The sequence below is a fragment of the Anas platyrhynchos genome, chromosome 4 (genome assembly GCF_047663525.1).
Source record: "Anas platyrhynchos isolate ZD024472 breed Pekin duck chromosome 4, IASCAAS_PekinDuck_T2T, whole genome shotgun sequence".
NCBI classification, from domain to species: domain Eukaryota; kingdom Metazoa; phylum Chordata; class Aves; order Anseriformes; family Anatidae; genus Anas; species Anas platyrhynchos.
In genome coordinates this window covers 49,563,614-49,580,025 of record NC_092590.1, presented here as the reverse complement: position 1 = coordinate 49,580,025, position 16,412 = coordinate 49,563,614, and the positions used below count along the sequence as shown (strand labels likewise).

General features: G+C 41.2%; 1 long non-coding RNA gene across 2 annotated transcripts in view; it reads left to right on the top strand.

Moving 5' to 3' along the window:
* The window catches only part of LOC106014946 (uncharacterized), a 341,344-nt gene that overhangs the window by 34,900 nt on the left and 290,032 nt on the right, over window positions 1-16,412 (top strand). For both annotated transcript variants that reach the window (XR_011809168.1, XR_002399094.3), the window contains exons 7-8: window positions 4,728-4,887; window positions 5,953-5,992. This is a non-coding gene — a long non-coding RNA (uncharacterized lncRNA). The remainder of the gene's footprint in view (window positions 1-4,727; window positions 4,888-5,952; window positions 5,993-16,412) is intronic.

Genomic DNA, 16,412 nt, shown 5'->3' with positions numbered 1-16,412 from the left:
AAAGTTCCTCAGCCTTGATAACTCAAAATGACACAATCTGAAATAAGGATACAGGGCAAAAAGGGAGAAGGGAGTGGGCTTTTCTCTTTTTCTTTTATTTTTCTTGTTTTAAACCACTATTTTGTGTGCACAAAGAAGCAAATTTGCCAAAACCCAAAGAAATAGAGATTTTGTGGTTTTCAACAATACTACCATTCTTTCCAAAATTCACATTATGTCCCACCTCATTTAAGCTGTTGAATGGTTATGTCATGCAAAAAGGTGGATGAGAGAGAAAAGCCCCAAACTCTTTCAGCTAGATCAGTGCAATCAATAAAGCTCACAAAGGTAATTATTCTCTGATTTAAGACCTGTTCTTCTGCTTGCAGTATTATTTGCTTGCACTGACTAAAATGCTTTAGGGAACAAAAGGAAGTTTAAACTTATGTAAAAATAATTTCTCCAGGAAGTGGTTTTCATCCTTCTCTTTTCCAATAACTTCTTTCTTCTCTTCTTCTTTTGGGGAGGGGAATAATTTATTTTTTCTCAAGAGTAAGGCTTAATTTTGCTTGTTAAAAGCATCTTCCTAGAAAAAAGTGACTGGGGCCGTGCACAGCTGGCTTTTGAAAATTGAGTTTCTACTGAAACTTCCCTGCTATTATCTTGACAATCTTATTATTATCAAAGCATGCAAATATTAGGTATGACAATGAATGCTCACGGCAGGGAAGAACGTAGCTTGGCCATCAGAGGAAGGGGGCCACTAACAATTGTGCCCCCTGTTGCAAAAGGCATAATAATTTAATATTCTCATACTGGGAGTCTCCATTTTGTTTGGCCTGCATAGAGCCGCTGAGCGTGTTGTTTCCTTTTGGCCAAATCACAAGGGCCGTTCCTTGAACATTTTGCAAGACTTCAAATAGGGGATCATGCTGATAATGACTTCAGGGCAGGATTTTTTTTTTTTTTAAGCCTAGGAATAAATGATTTAACTATTAAACTGAGTCAGGCTTCTAGCTTTTGAATGTAATTTATTTCAAGGTTGTGTTAAACTTGTTAGTAGATCAATCGTTTTTCTTCTTTTGCCAGCCTGCTTAGCAAAAAAAAATAGGGAAGACAAATCAGCTAAATGTCATCGACTTGGTATATTTGAAGTGTCACATATTGTAATCATTAACTACCAGCTGCATTATCTGGATATGGATTTTATTTTTTAGGACTGTGTTTATTCTCGGCTCCTAAAACTCATCAGTATAGGAGGACATGTTAAATGTCTCATTTTGAAGATAAATAACTTGGCAAATTGGACAATTACGTGATTTTAATGGCTGTTCTCGCTTCTTTGCACAAATCTGCCAGCTCATATAGAAGTCAGACATCAGGTGTCCCAAGCCTTCCTGGAAGACTGGCCCTTCGAAACTAATTTGTTCCGTACCCTCTTTGAGTCCTGGTTTGATGTGTAGAAGAAAAGATATATAGAGAATGAGCTAAGCCTGGCAAATCTGTCTACTTAAGATGAATTCTCTGGAGCACAGGAATCAACAATTCGGACACTCCCAGCCCTCAGAAACCACTTTGCTCTTTTTAAGCAGAGTATCTAGGAAATAGAGCCCTGGATCAAAACTGCTGTTATCTGCTTACAGTATGAGAAGGCTCAGTAGCAATTTTTTTATTTATCAACTGCACTAAAGGAACAGGGGCAATACAAGAAAAATTGCAGGCAGTAGCAGCTGATGATAACGGGTCGCTTAAAAGCTGTTAGGAGGAATTATCTCTTTCTCTTCCTCACCTACGCTTGTGTGTATGTATGTGTGTATACAGAATGCATAAAATCCTGCAAGCAGATTGCACGCACCTGAAAAATGTTAAAGATTGCTTAGACAAAGTTCACCAATAAATATAATGTTACAGTGTTCAACACATGCTGGAGATTCCCATGACCACAGGGGTCCTGCCTCTTGTTTAACAGCCTGGTGGTCTGAAACATCAAGGTCAGAGTGCATCTATTGGTCTGTGTGTCTATTGTCTGCACTTCTAACTTAGGCTGGTGAAAGGGATAATCATGTCTGAGTCAACCTTCACTTCCAAGCCTGTGCCATTTGAAGCCTGTCCATGAATTATTATGGGGAGATACTAATGCTGGGTGGCCATTCAGAGACGAGGAAGGGGCGTCTTTCTCCGAATGTGGGTACCGGGAACAAGGTTTGGTTTAAGTTAGCTGGGGCATCGGGGTTAACACCCTTGATCTTCCTTTGTTGAACGTTGTGGGATTTTTGGCATGTATGGAGCCAGGGTAGGCAATTCCTGCATTTCACTGGGGCTTACTGGAGTCCTGACAGCAGAGACACAAGCCTGTATCTATACAGGTTACCATTAGTTTTTATCATGAAAGTGGGACCTCTTCTCGTGCTGCCAGGTATATATTGCACAGACCACAGTGAGCACCGATCTGCAGGACATAGGGGGATGGAGAGCATATGGAGAGGTGCTCAGAGAGATTTGTCTTTGTGATTTGTCTGTTGTCCCAGAGACCAGGAAAAAGTTTTCCTTGTTGTTTTTATGAGCAGTTGCCTTTCTCCCTCACTATCTTACTTGGGAAGTTAGTGAAGCTACAGTTGGGTACAGCTCAGGAGAAGAACAGGAGAACATTGTTTGTTGCTGCTGAATAAGGGGAGACTTGTGTAAATCAAAAAGCAACAGATTGTTAGAAGAAAATGTACTGTGCACTTTAATACCACTAACCTTAAGCCCATTGTTACAGTCTGTAACAGGAAAAAAAGGCTTCAGCCAGAAAGTAGGTTTTTAGCTATGGATACTTAGCATAGCTACAGTTCAGTCATTGTGTCTGTCTGTGGTATCGCCATGTTGCCCACTTCTGCAGTCAGTAATAGTCCTTTTTTTTTCTGGATGTAAGCTGTTCACTATTTGCTGGGGTTAAGGAATGCTTTCCATCTGGGACAGGATTCCATCATAGATAAATTAGAGTCTCTATAAGTTTAATTTATCTTTGAGTTGCACCGAAAATGAGACTTGCCAGGTAATTTGAGGTTAGTTGCATTCCCATTACTGCCTTTGTGGATCCTAGTTCTGGGAATGCTTGCCAGCTGTGGATGGGGCACACTCTTTAGTATTCTCTGGGGTGTTATGCTTTGCCAGTGCTTTCTCTGGGCCAGTGTTGGAAATCACCTGAGAACAGAAAGAACTTGCATTTAGTAAGTACCTGTTTCAAGAGACAACAAACTGCTACTGGATAAAGCCTCTGTGAGGGTGAGGGGCCATTGTAGGATTGCTTTTTACTCAGAATTGTTAGTGCCTTGCTTTATTTATTTATTAATTTAAGCATAGAGAATATAGGCATCTCCAAGAGCACCTGTATCCTAGAAAGCCTTTCAGAGGCCAACTTCTCCAAATGTCTGCTGTGATATCCTAATTAAAACTGACTTCATACATACGTTTCTGCACTCCCAAGGGAGTTTTACTGGCTTCTCACTCTGGTTTGGAGTGCTCTTTTAGCTCTTTTCTTCATCACTTGTTTGAGGATATGGGGCCCAAAATCTGTAGAATTCTTGGAAAGGTAAGGCTGGGCCCAAGTCCTGTCTTTACTCCAGTCTGTATTAGATTGTGAGTACTGAAGTGGACTAGAGAGAAGCATTTTAAGCTGAAAGTGAGTCTGTCCTAGTGGTTGAAACATCCTCCTGGAAGGAGGGAGGTGAGAATTGCAACAAGTCTGACATAGGTGCCTAACTTTATGAAGGTACTTATTGAGTGTCACTGGGATCCAGAATGCATGCCACTGCCACAGGTGTATGAGAGTGAATGAATGAATATGTGTAAAATGCTTCTCAATCTTCAGACAGAATCTGCTTCATAAATCATGGGAATTGTTTAAAAACCCTGAGCAGATGCCTAATGCACTGCTAGTATGCTAGGGGTTAACTGGGACATCACCCATGGTCCCACTAATTGGGCTTATTTGCTATGGTGTGGCTTCCAACACCGTTTCGGAAACTCAAGGATGTGAAAAAGATGGAGCGAAACCAATGCAAAGTGGGCTTAAAGTGACTGCTCTACTAAATGTCAACTGCACAACTAAATATAACCCCGAAAGTAGAATTTATGCTTTGCACTCCTTCGCTTTTTTATTGTGGTGAGAAAAAAGCCAGGAACTCAACGGGCTGTAACTTTAATAGGTCATTCCAGCCAGTGCTTACCTTTACAAAATCCTGATAATACAGAGAAGACAATACAGTGATCAAAAGCAGTGATGAGATTTTTTAGCAGCATTAACCGTCATGACCTAGCAAAATGAAAGAAAATGGTTTAACAGAACTGTCAGATCCAATATAGCTAATAAAGGCATGGATAAATGTTTATTACATACCGGAGACAGATCATTTCTGTACAGAAATTGAGGATGACCTTTACTGATAACTCTTATCTGCCTGATATCCTGAATAAGAAAAAGAGAGGGGGAGAGAGGGTTGCTCTATTGCTGATATTTATGAAAGGTGGAGAAAAATTACAATTTGCAGATGATTGTTTTTAGACAAGAGCTCTCAGAAAAATAAAGATATGGAGCTGCTCATTCTGTAAAAGAGATCCAGACTCTGACTTGCCTGTGTCAAATGTAATGAGTGTGTCCAACTGGGATACTTTTTGATAGACTTAATTTTCATACAGTTAGGTGTATTTGTGTCTGTTTTGGGGGAGTAATGTTTGCATTTACACTGATTTTTCTCTCTGTGTAGGATGTTCCCAAGCTACTTGAATAATGCTACTAAGAATCAGCTTCCTGCCAGCCAGATTTCTAGGTTCATCACCCATAGTTGAAAGTAGATTTCCAAGAAATGTCAGCTTCCAAAAGCTCTCAAGACTCAGTGGCCAGACCTGTAGAAGAAAACTGGAAATGTAAGCCATTTATTTCGGACAGTAAATGTGATGTAAGCTTCTTGAGGAAATCCAGTCAGTTACATATGAAGCAGCACGTTAGTATTTGGAATACAAGTAATGCCAGTGCTGAACCTGGCAAATAAGGCTGCAGTAGTCCCACCCTGCCTGACAGCCGCGTAGATGTGGGGCAGACAACTCACCAGGCTGACTTAGGCTCCAGGGATCTGGTAGGCTAGTGGAGTTCTGTGGCCAGGGAAATCAGAGTGCAAGTTAATCTCGGGCTTTTTTTTTTTTTCCCCACTCACCCTAGGGTTCAAATGCTGGAGACCTGACTTTCTTAGTGATCTCAGTATGATGCAGCTGTGGGGGCACACCTCTTCCATAAGCCAGAAGGTGGGCACACAGGAAAATCACAGGCTACCTGTCGAAAAACTGTCTGAAATGAGTTGTAAGGGTAATCAGAATCAGGCCTGCTACATGCAGTTAATCATAAATAATGCTGTCTCAGTAATGGTTGCAATTAGTTATAAACTTCAATCATTTCTAACGTTTGCATGTTGGCCAATTATGCTGCAGAAATTATCAAGTAACCCATAGCACATTAGCTTTTTGTAATGCCATTGTTTGGATCTGCTCAGGTCACCAGATCCTCGCCAGGATGAATTAGCATAGCTCTCTGAGGTACAATGGTGCTATGCTGATTTACATCGCCTGAAAAGCTGTCCCTTTGTCCGCTGGAGTTGTAGCAGGAGCAAGTTTAAATCACAGCTTTGCAGTAGGGACTCCTACGACCCAGCCTTACAGAAACAATGGTATGCGTGTTTTCTCTCTCTCAGCTGTGCAGATGACTTATTAGATGCCAACGGTAATGCTAAGGTCTGGTGGTAGTTCAACAATAAGCTGAAATCATACTTTAATGGTGCAATTTGAAGCAGGGAAGAGGAACACATAATTAATGGGCTCATCTGACTTCTGCAAAAGAGAAGCCTATCAGATAAAGGAATTACTTAAACATGCTGATGAGCAGGCTAAAACTTCGCCATGCACTTGCTTGTTAAAATGCCTTTTGTTTTCAATTTACAGGGCTGCAGAGGTGTACTGGGTTGCTGTTTTCTGATGGCAGGTATGGTTCCTTTACTAATGAAGACTCACTTTGTTGTAAGTCCCAGCAAAGCAGAGCAATACAATTTGTTGCTTTTGTTAGTCTCACCCTTTAATCTTCTTTGTCTGTTCAAAGTAGCTTGTATGTCAAAAAGTAGCTTATATTTCAAGCTATGTACCTTTATTTCTTCAGAGAAGAGTGGACTTTTTTGTTCATGTGAACTTTAGTTTGTCAAGTTATATAGAAATAATAACCTTGAATCCTAAAAGGCATTTCCTTGTCAGTAACTCGAAAATCTGTGGCCGCTCAAGTGCCTCAAGCTCCCAGACCAGGCCTCAGACACTGTGCATTATTTTGAGTGAAAGCAGCACACTTACCGCTCCCTTTGATGAGCTCTCAAACTCTGTATTTAATCATCAGAAGCCATTCTAACTACCTGTCTCTGACACTAAAATAAGTCAGCAGTCTCACAACTTCTGCCTAGTGCATGGATTCAGAGCCTGTAGTTTCTAGATCTCATAGCTGGTTCTGAGCTGTGTGGTTTCAAAGAGAATAATTTCAAAGCAAAAAATCTCAGTGAAATTAGTTGCAGTTTTAAAACAGAATATTTTGTCAAAATCAAATTTATTTCAATGACGGACAATCACCCTAATGGCTGAGAAGAATGCAAAGATTAAATGAGGTATGAATAGCTGTAAGATGGTACAATTACCACCTCAGAAACAATATATTTGTAAAGTTAATTCCTCTTGAACATGAACAATCTCCTTACACTTGACCCCTCTCTATTGCCTCTTCCATGCTTGAACTCTCCTTGAACTTTGAAGATCCATCTTGAGAGTATGATATGGCCATCTCTTTTGCATCTGGTTATTTTAGCTCCAATTTGCAGCCCTAAAACGGCAATTATGGTGATATATTGCTCAAGTCACCCAACATGGATTAGTATCGGGATCAGCGCGCTTATGCACAGGAGTAGTGAATGGAGACTACAGCTATGATTTTAAATGACTTGATTAATTCTGAAACAACACTTCAGAGTCCATTACGTCCAGCAGGTGTTGGGGTTCAGGCTGCCTTCCCTTAAGCAGCACAAGCATGTCATATTTATTGCCTTTTTTTTTTTTTCCTCTTTAGTATTCCTTTTTATGTTTTCCTCCCCTTTGCCCCTTCGTTCAGAAAATGTCCAGTAGCTTTGGAGACAACTCGGACAATACTCCCCTTTTATAAATCACAGGACAGAATTCAGAACCAAACTGTAACAAGTTCCTTTACAACATTTGTTGGCAACACAGCGTGATCAATAACAGGGTGAAGATGGTGACTTGTTGAACAGCAGGGCTGGTTTCTTTTGCTCAGGATCAATTTAATAATATATAATAATAATAAGCTGAGTCCAAAAAGTGGTCAAGTTGCTAGAACCACTCTCTAGCCCTCACTCTCTCTGTTTTCAGGTATCACTATTTTTATGGGTAGCCAGATTGATCTTAGGGAAGTGAGAGCTTGTCTGATATGATTATATGTAGGGGGTTAGGCTTTCACCTGCTATATGCTGCTGTGGTTCCCACCTGAAAAATGTTGCTGTCCTTAAAGATGATAAAAAAGATTTAATGAGGTGGTTTCATGTGCTTTTGATTTTAGAGAGCTATTTGAGACCACAAATATAAGCATCTGTGTTATCTTTTCTGACTTTACATCAGATAGGTGAGAGGAAGGTTAAATGCAAAGGTATTACTGCTGAGGACACTGAGTGCCAAGACCAGACTCTTCATCACCCCACCCCCTGTCCTGTGGTCAGTACTGCAGCATGGGAGAAAAGGACAGCAAAGCAGAGAATGCATCCGAACTTGAAGGATAGATGGATTTGGATAAACCAGGATGAATCATGATGAAAACTCTTCTACTACATCACAGATTGTAGGGGTCTTCTCTAAAGATCAGATGTCACGTGGCTTTATTTTGTGCCTGCTGCCTATATGTAAGTCTTTGTGGCCCGATGCCGGTGCTCTCTGGGCCTTGTTTCTGCTAGAATTCCTGTTCCAGTTGGCTGCAGTTCTGGCCACGCAGGGCCACAGGCCAGGCAGGCACTACACATATAAAATAAGGCACTATTCTGTGAAGTGCCACTGAAATGACTGCTTGATGAGCGAGGTACTCCTTCCCATGAATAAGGGGACAAAAGTTTGGAGCTAATGAGAAGTGCAGCATTTGAGTGTTTGTTTTGAAGACAGTAGCTCATTCTTCAGGCTGTGTTACGGAGGCAAGGGAAATTGTGTTTGGGGTCAGGAGTTTCCCAAAGGAAGCTGCTTCTGTTTGCACTGAGTGTGTAACTCCCCTTAGAGGTGATGCTACATGAGCCTACTCTGAAGTCTCCTGAAACCAGTAGGAGCCCATCTGTGCACATGGAATATGCCTTAACAGGACAAGCACAACTTCTGTGAATGAGTTGTCAAGAAAGTGTGTGGTATAGCTAAGAAATGCAGAGGATTCCTTTTAGTTGTTTAGTGGCGGTTTGGGGTTTCATTCCTGTGGGAAAATATCCAGTGAAAGGCTTGTCTTTCCCTTGACGCTTCATCAGATTTTTATTTCATTTTTAGAGTAGACAGCAAAGACTAGGTTGTTCCTCTGTGGAAATGATGCATTTCTTATGAAAAGTTCATCTGCAGTGAGAAAGAAAACAGCTTTAAAAGCTTCTATTCATCCAAATAAAGCAGTCTTGAACTAATGTGCTGATGAAAAGTAACTGATTTCTACCTGTTTGTTTCCTCTGTAGTACAAAGTCTTCTTGCACATTACACAGAAGACATTCGCTAGCAGCCCAGCCCTTTTGTCTGTCTGAGACTGGTCATTTCTGTTACCTTTAGAGCCTAAATCTGTAAAGGCATTTGAAAGCAGCAGAGCTTTCAAATAGTGTAAAGGCTCTCTAGTCTGAGGGCCATTTGTATATAAATGTTATTTCTTTTTCCTTTTTTTTTTTTAATTCTTTGGCATAGTTTTTGAAAGGCAAGATTGTAAAAGGAAACCCACACTTTGTATTGAAGAACATGCCTTACTTCCAAATATATTTTTTTTTAATTTAAAAAATAAATAAAAATTATAGTGCCTTTCTGGCCTCTTTACCAGATGCCTTGTTTGGGAAAGCCATGGCCCTAGCTATTTGCATTTGTTTGAACCTTTTCTTTGGGTGAACACTATATTTTTTGCTCTAGAGCAACGTGGGTATTTATTTCAGTTTGAGCGAAAACTGAAATCCAAATGTGCCTAAACACAAAACACTTAGATGACTTAATAGTGATGCAATAATCAATGCAATATTATTAATGTATTTCAAACTACTTCACCTTTTGCTATCTTAAATTATTCCCCTTTTTGGTAGGGGACCTCTTTTTTCAACCTCTGTTTTCAATATTCTCCTTCATCTATCCGTTAGCAGTGCTGTTCTTGTGGAGATAGTGCTGGACTGAGATTCAGGAAGTCTGAGCTTAATATCTGAAGCCTCCACTGGTTCACTTAACTTCTCTGCGATTGCACCTTTTGGCTTTAGACATGAAAATCAGGAGAGAAAATAGTTTTTGCCCTGCAGCCAGTGCTGTGTGCCTGTCCAAATTTCTTCTCTTAAAGAAAAAAAAAAAATCCTGTTTATTTTTCCTCCCATTTAAAATGCACTGAATCATGCCAAAGCCCCCAGGTGCCTCAGCATCTTTTGGATTCTTCTCAGAGCTCGCGCTGATATTTTCTGGTGACAAGGGACCCAGAACTGAATCCTAATTGAGAGGCTTGCCTTTGGGGGTGCTTGACAGCCCTCAGCAGAAGCTCAGCAAACTGGAGCCTTGATGTTTCCTACCTGTGGCATTGGGAAGTTGACTGAAGGGCTTGAAGCCGTGTCAGTGGAAGATCTGCAGCTGGAGGGCAGTGAGTGGCCTGCAGTATGAATGTGTATGATCGGCACGGAGAGCTAAATGTGTGTGCTCCCGGCAGTAGGCAGCTGGGGTGCAGGGCTCAGTCTGCTCCTGTGCTTTCACCTCCCTCCTGAGTGCCCTGCAAGCTTCTGTTCAGCCACCGCTCGGACTGGCAGCTTGAGTAAGTGACAGCTCCTGCCAGTAAAAGCAGCGGATAAGATCTCTCAAAAGCCCCATGCCCTCTAAAGCAGGGATTTCTTCTGAGCAGCGCTTCCTCTGCTCTGTAACGTGTCGTATGGCTTGCAAGCAGACGGCAATAATACACCCAGAAAACAGACCTGTGGTACAGAGGTGTGGCAACCAGCAGCACGGGCGATGACTGACAGCGGTCTCTGTCTGACGCCTGCTCCATTTGGGGGAAACCATTCCTTTTGAAGCTGTTCCTGACCTCGGGCGTGTTTCTGTGTGAACTCCCTGTCAAGCAGTGCTCAGCCCAGCCTGCCTCTCCTCCGGCCCTGACTGGGTGAGGAGCCTTCTGCACACAGGCACAGGCCAACTGCAAGCATCCAGCGCAGCATCCAAATATTATTTTATTTATATCCCCAGTCCCATTTCTCAGCACTGTCAATTTTTTCCCTTGCAGAGAAGCAAAAAGACAGTTAAAGGGACTTTCGGTGACATCCCCCCTGTTTAATGAAGCTTGGAGTTATGGGCAAGTGACTCGAACTGCCGTTATTATCTGCATGAGTGACTGAAGGCCGAGGGTCTAGCAGTGTGCAAAGAGCTCCACCGCAAATGTGCACATTGATCATTCCTAATCAGACCAACCAGGTCAGGGGTGCCGGAGAGATGGAGAGCTCTGAAAAAGCTGACAAATGAAGCAGTGGAGCTTGGGGGTTAATGTAATATTCAAACAGAATGAGGTATTCATTTTCTTATAAGCTTGTCACTTTTCCCTTCCTCTGACATTTTGCCAGAGACTAGCATGAAGAGGCAGGGAGAGTGTGAGAGTGTGTGAGAGGGGAATGTCCTAGACAGGGGGGAGAAGGGAAAGGCAAATCCTAAAGGGGTGGGAAAATGCAGTGTTTCTACATCCTTCTCTCTTTTGAGTGTTTTGCACTTTTTCTTCAGTAGTAGAACTTTTTTTTTTTTTTTAATAAAGGAAAATGTCCTAAAGCACTCTCTTCTTTATACGTCTGCAGCCACGATGGTTTTGTTATTTTGCAAAACGACCTGCTCAGTCTGGATTGTTTTAAAAATGGGCTGGACTGTGGTGTGTATCAAGTCAGAAGTGCATTCTCCTCAAGGGAGACAACTGTTTAGCATCCTAAGAGGTGAAGAGCTGTGTGGTGTTTATTTATTTTTTCTCCAGAACCACTGTTCTGAAGTCTATGAGCAAAACAGTATACCCAGAAGTATCCTCACTACCTTACCTGGGCTTCTGATGACTTTCTGGGTTGTTAATAATACATGCTAGATAGAGGAATTTTCTGTCTCTGGCAGAAATTCACTGTAGATTCCCAGGCATTGCATGCTGGAAGCTGGGTCTTGTAACCCACGTGAGGGTTGTAATTAACTGACTTAACCAGGGCTACTCAGCTCCTGTTTAATAGGGACAAACCAGAGCACAATAGGTTTGGAGGTTTATTCCAATTATGCCTGCAGGGCAGAAGGACTTCAGATGTCCCTGTTCTTGGCTCTGGACTCGAGTCAGATGAGTATTTGGGTTAGGGCACAGCTGAGGCTTTCGTACTACCTGAGTACAGGAGGCACCTTATGCTTCAGGGAACTCTTAGCAAAGGGATGCCTGGAATTAATGACTGAAGAGATTTATTTGGCACTCTGCATGTTAGGCGGACTTAATGCTCTAAAGAATAAGAGAGGCTTGAGAAATTACAGGTCAAAGCTCTGGTAAGATCTTTGCCGATTCAATAACTATTCCAGCATTGCAATGCCATACACAGTGCTGAGGCCAGCTGTTGTGAGGGAAAGCTGCCACGGGAAGACCTGGAATGCCCGAGAACTGAAGACTCTGTGCAATGCAGCAGAGCTCCAGGGGTTGAGATCTAGCAAGGATCCAGCTCTGGCCCTGGATAAATCTACCCATTCTTTCTTTAGCTGTTGATCAGAAAATTATTCATAAAAATCATTCTTTTTTTTTTGTTGTTTTTTAGTGGAGCTTCTTTCCCATCAAAAATGTTTGAGTTCTTCTGTTTCATTGGAAGTATTTTTTTCCAGCTAGCAATTACTGTAGAATTTAGAATTAATTGATTTGGTTGTTCCATCCTAGATGTTACATAACTGTGACTCTGCCTAGTGAGACTCTACAGCTCTTGACCAGGAGATTTCATAAGCATGGCAAGAGGAAACACTGGCACTATAGGACGTATACATTTCTTGGTTTTAGGCTGGTCTTTGTACTAGTTTTGTCATGAGGTTGGAGGGGGAAGTGGAAAGTGAGAGGAGGAGGAGGAAAGGAAGCATATTGCTACCTGTCTCATACCTTTGGAGTGAATTACGGTTACAGTTCAAAAATAATGAAAGCATCCTATTAACTTCTTGAGACATTAGACTGCAGTCTAACTGCACAGCTCAAAATATCAGATCTGACAGGAACATGTAATAGCAACTGCAAAAACATATAATGAAAAAATCTATTTTTTTTTTTCCCAAGTATTGCTAAAAGCACAAAAGATGAAAGTAAGGCCTATGGGGTAGTCACTAGGCTTGCTCATGGAAGATGTGAATTCATCTCTCATTTCCCACCCGGGTGGTATGAGACCTGGGATAAGCAGCTGATTCTCCCCCCTCTTCCCTCTTTGTTTCTCATATCCTTTCAAGATGTTCCTTTTTCTCATGTCTGTTTTGACTATCAGTTCTTCAAGGCTGGCATGATTTCTTATTATGTTCCTTTTACAGAGGGGATGTATTCCAGCAAGAGCCTGTCCTGCAGTACAGAAAAATAATCCTGAATATTTCTTAATGCCTACAACCAGAATTCTTTAATCTTCCTCCTTTAACCAGTACTCAGTCTACTAGCTGCCTGTGATGTTGAGAAGCTGGCAACATTTTCCTAAGACAATCTCTGTCTCCTCATCAAGCTTCTGTCTCAGAGATTCATGTGAAACATTTCAGTTTATTCAGCCTTTAATCAGATGTCTGACCTATTCTGAACAGTGTTCAGCTTATGACCTCTTCGTAATAAACAAGTTTTAAACCAGCTGCCACATCAGATTTTTTTTTTTTCTCCAGGAAATAAATATGAGACAGCAAGGAGAGCTAATCACTCCAAATACTGCCCTTTTTGCCAGGCCACTCTTTCTTCTTCCCTGATAGGATTAATTTACATTTTTGGAAAAGCATGACTGTCCCAATGCAAAGAAATGCTACAATTTTCTTTAGCATAGGGAGAGCTGCTGTTTGATGGGGGAATGAAGTACGGTTAATAAGGAAAAAAGTTAGTAGTGAATTCTCCTGAAATTAACACTGTTCAAGACACTTTCGTCTGCTAGGATTACATGAGTGCAAAGGTGAATGTGGACACCACGCTCATATAGACCTCCTTTGGATGTCTAGTATTTAGGAACTCATTGGTTATTGTGAGATGCAAGGAGAGTGTTTAGGGAACTCTGTAAGATGTTGCTAAAGCTGTAGGTCCTGATTCTCAAAAATATGTTGTGTGCAACTTGTGGGAGGGAGCTCAGTAACTCTGAGCTGGATCTTGATGTTGAAATGACTTAAGTGACTTTCCTTGTTTGTTTGTTTGTTTTTAAATAAGCAGTAGAACTGGAAAGTGAAGAAAATCATGTTTGTTTGTTTGTTTGTTTGTTTCTCTTTTCTAAAGCGATTGCTGTCATCCTGACCAACCTACTGTCATCTTTGGAACACTTCTTTTTTGGCAGCTTCAATAGCAGATGAGGAAGCTCAAATGGGGAAGTGAATGGATTCCCTTCATTGTAAGGGTGATCACTGCAATGGTTGGTAGGACAGAAGATGCTGAGCATAATGTTCCCTTTTCAGGCTATGGTCTCTACATCTTATTAATAACTCTTTTTAATGTCACTAAATGCATGTTCCTGCATTTTCCTTGTCAAGCATTCTCCTTGAGCAAAGATGTGCCAGAATAGTGTACTTGGGTGCCAACTTGGTGCAAAGTGTTATAAATATTGGCAATTAGGGCACCAGTTCACTGGTGTTTTAATGGAGGCACTTTCCTGAAGTGTTCTCTACTCCCTTATTTGTCCACCTGCTTAATGCCTGCACTGCCTTGGCCTGGCAGGTGCAGAAACAGTGGAAACGAACAGAGGTGAATGTCCCAAATTCTGTTACATCCTGCTGTTGGCATCACTGTGGAGTTAAGGACTGCAGTTATTTCAGGGGAAACAACAAGTATTGACAAGACTTGGTCTCTGTTGAAAGTCATACCAGCCCCAGCGCTCCATAATGATAATGTTGATTTTTCAAACCATATTGCTTATGGTTCTGTTCCCTGATCTTTCTGAGAGAAGTGTTGATATTTGTTTAGATCAGAGGTGCCATCACAAATGTTGCCAGTCAAGTAATGTGATTATTCTCAGATAGCTATGGCTTCAATGACACATGGACCTTATCTGCTGGAGGGGCTTAAAAAACTGATAAACGTGACAGGCAGTAACAGCACCTGTTTGGTTTCCTTTCTAGTCCCTTTGGATTGTAAGATGCTCCAAGATGATTTGGTAATAGTTGAACTTGGCCCTTTCCTCTGGCTCCTCGTGTGATGTTGAAGAAGTCACAGCAGTGGAAAAATGGTTTTCAATTAGTACGTTTAGTCTTCCTTTGTAACATTACGAGGAAGCTATTGAAATTGGGGTTCATCTTCTAACTTCTGGTCAGTAAGTTGTAGGACAGGCTGAAAACATGCAGAGGGAAGTGGGGAGTTGTATGTTGTCCTCTTGGAAGAGACAATTGGCTGGGGCAGAAAACACAGCTTTGGGCAAATTATCCCTGCTCCAGCATTACTTGCCCTTTATTCAGACAGTATTTTTCTGTGCTAGGAGTTTACAGTATTCCTGCTGTGCTCAGCAGACTTGAGCATCTCCAGATACTCCAGCATCACAAGTTATTTTAAATAAAACTTAATTTTTTTAAACTCCTTTTTTGTGTAGTTTCTGGGTATCCTGATCACCTGGGACTTTATTTGGCTTATCGTCAAAATAGAAAAGATTAAAACGATTGTTTCAGACTTCACTGGATGTAAGAAAATGTTGCCTGTGTTTTCACTTAACTGGACTTTGATGGAGAATATAAAAGGGGGGAAAAAAGTCTCAATTCATCTAGTAATTTTCCCTCTTTCCCACTAGATGGCCAATTGCATTATGTCCAAGAACCTTTTTCTGTCTTGATATCTGGGAGGCTCTTAGCGACACGAATATGTCTCAATCTGCCAGAACCCAGATGCAAAAAGCTAGACACAAAGCACGCTATCCAGGCAGGAAACTTTCAGGCAATACCCTGCTGGGTCATAAATAATTTTTTCCATCACTTGAATTTCATCATCTCTTATTCCCAATAGAAATAATATTCAACAGTAAAAGCAAGGGACAAGACATCTGTTAGAAGGTCAGAAACCATAACAAGCAACATCACTTGAAACTGTGTTTGAGACAGGAGAGTAGTATATAGCAATGTTTTCTTGTTTGCTCAGTTTCCATATGCTTTGTTTTGTTTTTCCTTTAAATGGCTTGGCACAGATTCATCTTTCCTATGAAATATTTATTATTGTCTTATTTACATTAATTTTGAATGCTTCATCAGAAATCTGATCTCTCTCTGGTTTATACGCTTGCTTCCCAATAAACCAATTAAAACCCAGCTGCTATGCAGAGAAAGTGAGTGTGAATCAGATCTTCTTTCCAAGGATTGTTCTTTTATAGATAGGTCTTGTGTCCTATTTGCCTGGCAAGAATTTAATTACTCTGAAGAAGATGACAAACATCTGATATTTCACTTGGAGATGGAAAAATTTAAGAATTCTTAGAATGGTTCTGGGAAATACTTTTAAGGAAAGTTATAGCTCTGTTTGCTCTCCACCCACTATTCTTATGTTTAGAACCCGATACTTCTCTGTCTTTCATTGCATTGTCTGAACCCTGTCAGATCTGTCTTTACAACAGGTGCCATTTGTATTTTCCCAGAGGTTCAGTTAAGTTGCCTGTTCAAGCTCATCTTGGAGGCCTGTGTGCAGAGAACTAGGTCTGATTTGCAGTCCCTTTCTGCTTGTGGCCAGATTTTAACAGAAATGTAAGTGCCTCAAGATGTAGCTTGGATGCTCATGAGATTGCTGGAAGTAACAATGCCACAGATTCTTACGACTTAGGTGTTTTGCTTTAGAACTGCCTTTTCATTGTTTTTAGTCAAGGAATATTGTGATTTATGCAAAAGCTATGGGTGCTACCATCCTTCTCTGTAGCTTTGCAGTCTCTTTTACCTCCTAGCAATCAGATCGCTGTCCTGGCGGTGGATAGTCTTCTCCAGGAACTCCAGTCAGCCTTGAGTGACTCAAG